Source organism: Equus asinus, unplaced genomic scaffold, assembly GCF_041296235.1.
Source record: "Equus asinus isolate D_3611 breed Donkey unplaced genomic scaffold, EquAss-T2T_v2 contig_30, whole genome shotgun sequence".
NCBI classification, from domain to species: domain Eukaryota; kingdom Metazoa; phylum Chordata; class Mammalia; order Perissodactyla; family Equidae; genus Equus; species Equus asinus.
The window spans coordinates 6889-15930 of NW_027224961.1; the positions used below are offsets into that span (position 1 = coordinate 6889).

The window sequence follows — 9042 nt, forward strand, 5'->3', positions numbered from 1 at the left end:
TTGGATCCTCTCCGTGTCGCCGTTTCTCTGTTTCTCCGTGTCTCTGTCTCTGTCTCTGTCTCTGGGTCTCTGGGCTGGCGCCAGCAGGAGCTGTCCAGGGTCCCCGCGAGGGGCGGGTTGGGGGCGGGGTGCCGGTCTCCTGGGCGGCGCTGGCGGGGGGGAAGTGTGGCCGCCCCGCCTCCCCGCTCCCTCAGGGGCAGCGCGGCGGGCTTCCGCTGACGCCCTCTGGTCGCGCCGGTGGCTCCGCCTGGGTTTGGGCAAGTCGGGGCCCGGCCGGCGCCGCAGAGGTCAGGGCTCCCGCTGGGAGGCCCCTCGGGCCGGAGGGGACTCAGAGGAGCACGGGCCCGGCGGCCCGACGCCCCGACGCCTCGGGCCAAGTGCCCCGCGCCACCCCCCTCCCAGCAGCCGCATCTCCTGCGACCCATCGCCGGATCCGAGCGGCCAGGGCGGCCTGGAGTGTTCCCGGGCCGCGAGGGGAGAGCGCCCAGCCAGGCGCCCCGCCCCCATCCCCGCCCCCACCGCCGCCCCCACCACCCCTCGTTTCCCACCGCCGCCCGCCCCGCCCCGCCTCCTCGCACCCCGGGCTGCTCCAGGCCTCCGCGCCCTGGGAGGGCAGCAGGGCGGGGCAGCGCAGGGTTTGGCTGGCCCGCTGGCCGCGCCCGAGGCGGCCGCGGCGGGAGGCAGCAGCGGGAGGAAGGCGGCAGGCCGGGCGCGGGCGCAGGGGGCGCCGGCGGCGGGTGCGCGTCACAGAGGCCTGGGCGCGCGCGAGCCGCGGGCCGGGCGACGCGGCGCGGCTTCTTAGGGGCGCCGGCGGCAGGCGCCAGCGTCTACGGCCATACCACCCTGAACGCGCCCGATCTCGTCTGATCTCGGAAGCTAAGCAGGGTCGGGCCTGGTTAGTACTTGGATGGGAGACCGCCTGGGAATACCGGGTGCTGTAGGCTTTTGCCTCCCTCGCCTTTTGCCGCCGGCCGGGCGCGGCTCCCTCCGCGCTCCTGCCGCCCCTCCTCCGTCCTGCGGCCTCCGGCCTCCGTCCTCCGCGGACGCCCCCCACCCCTCCAGCCAGCCCGACCCCCCCCACCCTCCCCCTCCCCTCCCGCCCCCCTCCGCACCGCGGGCCCGCCGGCGCCGCCCATGGGCAGGGCCCAACCCCTCCCCGCCACAGCCCAACCCTTCCAGCTCGCGGCCCCACCCGAACCCAGGGCCAATCGGGGCCAGCCCGGCGGGACCGGGACCGGGACCGGGACCGGGACCCCGACGCCGCACACGCCGCCGGCCGGCTCCCTCTGGCCTCGGCCTCTTCCCACCCGCTCGGCTCCCGCTCCGGTGACACCCCAGCCCTTCCCTCGGCGCCCCGCCCCCGCCGCCCCAGCCGCCGGGTAGAGTCGTCCTGTCAGGTGGAACGGATTCCACGGCGGTGCCGGGAGGCCCAAACGGGTCCCAAAGCGACCAGCCCCGCCCACCGAGGAAAGGCACCTGGTCAGGCTTTTCCAGACACCGCCCGCTTCTCCAAGGACAGGGCGGACTGGGTTAGAGAGGAGCGTCTCGGGCACCTCACCCAAGACGGGATGGCTTCTGCCTTTGCTGGCGTCTCTGCCGCTGCAGGTCATCTTCTAAAACCTGGTACCCGCTTGCTTGTCCTTGAGAGGCTCATTCACAATCAACACTCCTTTCCCGACCTAAGTTTGTCCCTGTCAGTTTGTCTCGCTTTTCCTTCCAGAAGCCCCCTTCCCGGGGTGGGGGGGAGGGGGGGAGGTGGTGGTGGTGGGGGGGGGGTAGGGGGGTGGGTGGGTCTGAGTTTCAAGCTCCACCTGACTAGGATCCCATTCTGCTTTCGCCTTCGGGCGGTCCTGCCTCGCTTGGAAACGCTGCTACGTTGCTCCTGGTGGATGAGCTTGCGTTCGTTTTGAGTTTGAGAACGCTGGATGCAAAGACGAGGAGTCTTGATGGCTGAGGCTTTTGGTGTCCCCTCACTCGGGGGCCTCCCTCTCTTCCCGCCTCCCCCCGCCTCCCCACCCACCCCCTCACACCCGACCCCTACCACCCCAGGGCCCCGGCCGGGCCCCGCCCCTCCAGGCCGCATCTGTCAGAGGGAGTTGAAAAGCCTCCTGACAGGACACGTCCTCCCTCAGCAGCCAGCCCTTCCTGGCTCCCTGGCTTCAGCTTTCCGTTCGCGTGGCTCGGGCAGCCTTTCGCATCTTCTTTGCACCTGCCTGTGTTTGCAACAGAGGACCGTGGCCAAGGGATCCAGGAAACCGGGAGGAGAGCTGGCTTCCGGGGAGGCGAATGGGAAGGACAGGGAGGCAGAGAGGGAGCCTTGCCTCAGAGAACGGACTTTGAACCCCCGAAGGGAAAAGTCCTCCAGATAAATCACGTCTTCCCCACCGAATCCAAGAGCCATACTCGCTCGCTGTGGAAAAATGGGGACATCCCGGTCAAAGCAGGACGAGAGAGGACCCAAAGCTCCCTCCTCTCCCCGTTCAGCCATCGTCGTCCTGGGAGGGAGTCTCTTCGCGGTTCGCTTCTCCTGCCGGCCCCGTTTCCCCTCCTGCCAACCCAGCGCCTCTATCGCCTGCTCCTCGCTTCCTCGGGCTGCGGGCTGCGGGCTGCGGGATGGGGGAGGGGGGGGGTGCGGTGCGCGTCGCTCCCTGCCAGCTCGTGCCCGGGGTGGTTCTGACGGGTCCCCGGATCTGATCTCCGAGGAGCACCTTCTGCGGGGAGAAGCGGGACTGCGTCCCTGTCAGTTTCCCGGAGCGCGGGACCGGAGCCTTGCCCCGAAACGCAGGCTCGGGAGACCGAAGTCCTGAGCTGAAACCCAAGGGGCGCCGTCTCCCGCGAGTGACGTGCCCTCCCTGAGCTGCGCTTTCCTCCTCTGGTGCGAGGGGGTCCTGGCGTTCGTGCCTCCTTGCGGGGGCGAGTGCTGGTGAGAACGCAAGCGGGAAATACGGAGCAGACCGCTCAGCACGGAGCGCGGCCTCGGTGGGGGCCCGGGCCTCGGCCGCCGTCCTTCCCCACGAGCCTACTTCTTGCCGCCGAGGCTCATCCAGCACCCAGGGATCGATCGCCTGGCTGCTTCCGGCCAGACACTCTCCTAGGTGCTGGCCACCCAGCAGCCGAGAACGCGGGTGCCAATCTCGGCCTCCGGGGCGTTCGCCTCCTCGCCTCTGGGGCCGCAAGACCAGCGGTGTGCCTACGCATGCCGGCCAGAGGTGGCAGAACCTGACGAGGACACGTGCCGTGGAAAATGGAGAGCTTGGCGCCCCGGAGGGCCTCGTCGGACGTCTGTGGATGGCCGTCGCTCTCTTTGCCGAAGCCCGCCCCCTGCCCATCTTCTCTCCGTCCCAGGGTCCCCTTTCCAGTGGGACGCAAGAAGGCCCACAGGGCCCAAACGCTGGAGACGGGCAGCGCACACAGCGCGCCCTGGGTCCCGGGGGGTGCGGCGGGAAAGCCTTGCGGCACAGAACCCTGAAGCCCAGAGGTCTCGAGACAGGGAGAGCCGGGACGTCGGCAGGCACCGACGGGCCTTCGGACGCGACTCTTCCTCCCCGTCATCACACCGTGCTGCTCCTCCCTCCGTCCTGGGCGCGAGCGCGCTCTTGGGAAGACGGAGGCGCCTTCGTCGGTGACCTAGCGGGCGGGAGATCCCGGGCAACGTCCCCAGCGGCACTTGAGCAGAACGGGGACGCTGCGGTCGGTCGTCGGGGAGGGGCTTCTACATGTCTGGTAGATGGAGCTGCTTTCTCGTGCCAAGTTCTCTGGGCCCTGACTTTTCTGCCTGCTCCTTCTATCAACTCAGTAAGGTCGGGGGTGCCCGGCAGAAAGAGGAAAAGAGCCAGAGCGAAGAAGCGGAGAGAAAGGAACACACAAACCCGGACGCACACACACACACAGGCACACAGACACACAGGCGCGCGCGCGCGCGCGCGCACACACACACACACACACACACACACACGCCTACACACCCACTCGCACAACCCGCACAAGCACACGCACACGCAAGCGCAGACAGAGCGCGCCAGCGAGCTCCGGTGCCTGCCTGTGGTTCCTGGGCGATGGCGGGGCAGCGATGCCGGGAGCCCGGGACTCCTGAGAGCCTGTCTGCGCGGCCTAGGGCCCCAGGGGTGATCGCCAGCCCCGGGGCCCCTGCCTCCTGGCCCGGGCCCAGCTCCAGCACCACCGCCCTCCTGGGGGGGAAGCGAGCTCTTGGGCAGAGCCTCTCTGGGTCAGGGTGGGTGTCTGTCTAGGTCCGTGTCTTGGATCCTCTCCGTGTCGCCGTTTCTCTGTTTCTCCGTGTCTCTGTCTCTGTCTCTGTCTCTGGGTCTCTGGGCTGGCGCCAGCAGGAGCTGTCCAGGGTCCCCGCGAGGGGCGGGTTGGGGGCGGGGTGCCGGTCTCCTGGGCGGCGCTGGCGGGGGGGAAGTGTGGCCGCCCCGCCTCCCCGCTCCCTCAGGGGCAGCGCGGCGGGCTTCCGCTGACGCCCTCTGGTCGCGCCGGTGGCTCCGCCTGGGTTTGGGCAAGTCGGGGCCCGGCCGGCGCCGCAGAGGTCAGGGCTCCCGCTGGGAGGCCCCTCGGGCCGGAGGGGACTCAGAGGAGCACGGGCCCGGCGGCCCGACGCCCCGACGCCTCGGGCCAAGTGCCCCGCGCCACCCCCCTCCCAGCAGCCGCATCTCCTGCGACCCATCGCCGGATCCGAGCGGCCAGGGCGGCCTGGAGTGTTCCCGGGCCGCGAGGGGAGAGCGCCCAGCCAGGCGCCCCGCCCCCATCCCCGCCCCCACCGCCGCCCCCACCACCCCTCGTTTCCCACCGCCGCCCGCCCCGCCCCGCCTCCTCGCACCCCGGGCTGCTCCAGGCCTCCGCGCCCTGGGAGGGCAGCAGGGCGGGGCAGCGCAGGGTTTGGCTGGCCCGCTGGCCGCGCCCGAGGCGGCCGCGGCGGGAGGCAGCAGCGGGAGGAAGGCGGCAGGCCGGGCGCGGGCGCAGGGGGCGCCGGCGGCGGGTGCGCGTCACAGAGGCCTGGGCGCGCGCGAGCCGCGGGCCGGGCGACGCGGCGCGGCTTCTTAGGGGCGCCGGCGGCAGGCGCCAGCGTCTACGGCCATACCACCCTGAACGCGCCCGATCTCGTCTGATCTCGGAAGCTAAGCAGGGTCGGGCCTGGTTAGTACTTGGATGGGAGACCGCCTGGGAATACCGGGTGCTGTAGGCTTTTGCCTCCCTCGCCTTTTGCCGCCGGCCGGGCGCGGCTCCCTCCGCGCTCCTGCCGCCCCTCCTCCGTCCTGCGGCCTCCGGCCTCCGTCCTCCGCGGACGCCCCCCACCCCTCCAGCCAGCCCGACCCCCCCCACCCTCCCCCTCCCCTCCCGCCCCCCTCCGCACCGCGGGCCCGCCGGCGCCGCCCATGGGCAGGGCCCAACCCCTCCCCGCCACAGCCCAACCCTTCCAGCTCGCGGCCCCACCCGAACCCAGGGCCAATCGGGGCCAGCCCGGCGGGACCGGGACCGGGACCGGGACCGGGACCGGGACCCCGACGCCGCACACGCCGCCGGCCGGCTCCCTCTGGCCTCGGCCTCTTCCCACCCGCTCGGCTCCCGCTCCGGTGACACCCCAGCCCTTCCCTCGGCGCCCCGCCCCCGCCGCCCCAGCCGCCGGGTAGAGTCGTCCTGTCAGGTGGAACGGATTCCACGGCGGTGCCGGGAGGCCCAAACGGGTCCCAAAGCGACCAGCCCCGCCCACCGAGGAAAGGCACCTGGTCAGGCTTTTCCAGACACCGCCCGCTTCTCCAAGGACAGGGCGGACTGGGTTAGAGAGGAGCGTCTCGGGCACCTCACCCAAGACGGGATGGCTTCTGCCTTTGCTGGCGTCTCTGCCGCTGCAGGTCATCTTCTAAAACCTGGTACCCGCTTGCTTGTCCTTGAGAGGCTCATTCACAATCAACACTCCTTTCCCGACCTAAGTTTGTCCCTGTCAGTTTGTCTCGCTTTTCCTTCCAGAAGCCCCCTTCCCGGGGTGGGGGGGAGGGGGGGAGGTGGTGGTGGTGGGGGGGGGTAGGGGGGTGGGTGGGTCTGAGTTTCAAGCTCCACCTGACTAGGATCCCATTCTGCTTTCGCCTTCGGGCGGTCCTGCCTCGCTTGGAAACGCTGCTACGTTGCTCCTGGTGGATGAGCTTGCGTTCGTTTTGAGTTTGAGAACGCTGGATGCAAAGACGAGGAGTCTTGATGGCTGAGGCTTTTGGTGTCCCCTCACTCGGGGGCCTCCCTCTCTTCCCGCCTCCCCCCGCCTCCCCACCCACCCCCTCACACCCGACCCCTACCACCCCAGGGCCCCGGCCGGGCCCCGCCCCTCCAGGCCGCATCTGTCAGAGGGAGTTGAAAAGCCTCCTGACAGGACACGTCCTCCCTCAGCAGCCAGCCCTTCCTGGCTCCCTGGCTTCAGCTTTCCGTTCGCGTGGCTCGGGCAGCCTTTCGCATCTTCTTTGCACCTGCCTGTGTTTGCAACAGAGGACCGTGGCCAAGGGATCCAGGAAACCGGGAGGAGAGCTGGCTTCCGGGGAGGCGAATGGGAAGGACAGGGAGGCAGAGAGGGAGCCTTGCCTCAGAGAACGGACTTTGAACCCCCGAAGGGAAAAGTCCTCCAGATAAATCACGTCTTCCCCACCGAATCCAAGAGCCATACTCGCTCGCTGTGGAAAAATGGGGACATCCCGGTCAAAGCAGGACGAGAGAGGACCCAAAGCTCCCTCCTCTCCCCGTTCAGCCATCGTCGTCCTGGGAGGGAGTCTCTTCGCGGTTCGCTTCTCCTGCCGGCCCCGTTTCCCCTCCTGCCAACCCAGCGCCTCTATCGCCTGCTCCTCGCTTCCTCGGGCTGCGGGCTGCGGGCTGCGGGATGGGGGAGGGGGGGGGTGCGGTGCGCGTCGCTCCCTGCCAGCTCGTGCCCGGGGTGGTTCTGACGGGTCCCCGGATCTGATCTCCGAGGAGCACCTTCTGCGGGGAGAAGCGGGACTGCGTCCCTGTCAGTTTCCCGGAGCGCGGGACCGGAGCCTTGCCCCGAAACGCAGGCTCGGGAGACCGAAGTCCTGAGCTGAAACCCAAGGGGCGCCGTCTCCCGCGAGTGACGTGCCCTCCCTGAGCTGCGCTTTCCTCCTCTGGTGCGAGGGGGTCCTGGCGTTCGTGCCTCCTTGCGGGGGCGAGTGCTGGTGAGAACGCAAGCGGGAAATACGGAGCAGACCGCTCAGCACGGAGCGCGGCCTCGGTGGGGGCCCGGGCCTCGGCCGCCGTCCTTCCCCACGAGCCTACTTCTTGCCGCCGAGGCTCATCCAGCACCCAGGGATCGATCGCCTGGCTGCTTCCGGCCAGACACTCTCCTAGGTGCTGGCCACCCAGCAGCCGAGAACGCGGGTGCCAATCTCGGCCTCCGGGGCGTTCGCCTCCTCGCCTCTGGGGCCGCAAGACCAGCGGTGTGCCTACGCATGCCGGCCAGAGGTGGCAGAACCTGACGAGGACACGTGCCGTGGAAAATGGAGAGCTTGGCGCCCCGGAGGGCCTCGTCGGACGTCTGTGGATGGCCGTCGCTCTCTTTGCCGAAGCCCGCCCCCTGCCCATCTTCTCTCCGTCCCAGGGTCCCCTTTCCAGTGGGACGCAAGAAGGCCCACAGGGCCCAAACGCTGGAGACGGGCAGCGCACACAGCGCGCCCTGGGTCCCGGGGGGTGCGGCGGGAAAGCCTTGCGGCACAGAACCCTGAAGCCCAGAGGTCTCGAGACAGGGAGAGCCGGGACGTCGGCAGGCACCGACGGGCCTTCGGACGCGACTCTTCCTCCCCGTCATCACACCGTGCTGCTCCTCCCTCCGTCCTGGGCGCGAGCGCGCTCTTGGGAAGACGGAGGCGCCTTCGTCGGTGACCTAGCGGGCGGGAGATCCCGGGCAACGTCCCCAGCGGCACTTGAGCAGAACGGGGACGCTGCGGTCGGTCGTCGGGGAGGGGCTTCTACATGTCTGGTAGATGGAGCTGCTTTCTCGTGCCAAGTTCTCTGGGCCCTGACTTTTCTGCCTGCTCCTTCTATCAACTCAGTAAGGTCGGGGGTGCCCGGCAGAAAGAGGAAAAGAGCCAGAGCGAAGAAGCGGAGAGAAAGGAACACACAAACCCGGACGCACACACACACACAGGCACACAGACACACAGGCGCGCGCGCGCGCGCGCGCACACACACACACACACACACACACACACGCCTACACACCCACTCGCACAACCCGCACAAGCACACGCACACGCAAGCGCAGACAGAGCGCGCCAGCGAGCTCCGGTGCCTGCCTGTGGTTCCTGGGCGATGGCGGGGCAGCGATGCCGGGAGCCCGGGACTCCTGAGAGCCTGTCTGCGCGGCCTAGGGCCCCAGGGGTGATCGCCAGCCCCGGGGCCCCTGCCTCCTGGCCCGGGCCCAGCTCCAGCACCACCGCCCTCCTGGGGGGGAAGCGAGCTCTTGGGCAGAGCCTCTCTGGGTCAGGGTGGGTGTCTGTCTAGGTCCGTGTCTTGGATCCTCTCCGTGTCGCCGTTTCTCTGTTTCTCCGTGTCTCTGTCTCTGTCTCTGTCTCTGGGTCTCTGGGCTGGCGCCAGCAGGAGCTGTCCAGGGTCCCCGCGAGGGGCGGGTTGGGGGCGGGGTGCCGGTCTCCTGGGCGGCGCTGGCGGGGGGGAAGTGTGGCCGCCCCGCCTCCCCGCTCCCTCAGGGGCAGCGCGGCGGGCTTCCGCTGACGCCCTCTGGTCGCGCCGGTGGCTCCGCCTGGGTTTGGGCAAGTCGGGGCCCGGCCGGCGCCGCAGAGGTCAGGGCTCCCGCTGGGAGGCCCCTCGGGCCGGAGGGGACTCAGAGGAGCACGGGCCCGGCGGCCCGACGCCCCGACGCCTCGGGCCAAGTGCCCCGCGCCACCCCCCTCCCAGCAGCCGCATCTCCTGCGACCCATCGCCGGATCCGAGCGGCCAGGGCGGCCTGGAGTGTTCCCGGGCCGCGAGGGGAGAGCGCCCAGCCAGGCGCCCCGCCCCCATCCCCGCCCCCACCGCCGC

The 9042-nt window shown here is 70.2% G+C and overlaps 2 non-coding genes across 2 annotated transcripts; both read left to right on the forward strand.

Annotated features, from left to right (window-relative positions):
* The first annotated feature begins 825 nt into the window (after window positions 1-825).
* Window positions 826-944, forward strand: LOC139043604 (5S ribosomal RNA). Its single transcript, XR_011500687.1, has one exon. It is a non-coding gene; the product is annotated as a 5S ribosomal RNA (ribosomal RNA).
* Window positions 945-5081: 4137 nt separating this feature from the next.
* Window positions 5082-5200, forward strand: LOC139043605 (5S ribosomal RNA). Its single transcript, XR_011500688.1, has one exon. It is a non-coding gene; the product is annotated as a 5S ribosomal RNA (ribosomal RNA).
* Window positions 5201-9042: the final 3842 nt, after the last annotated feature.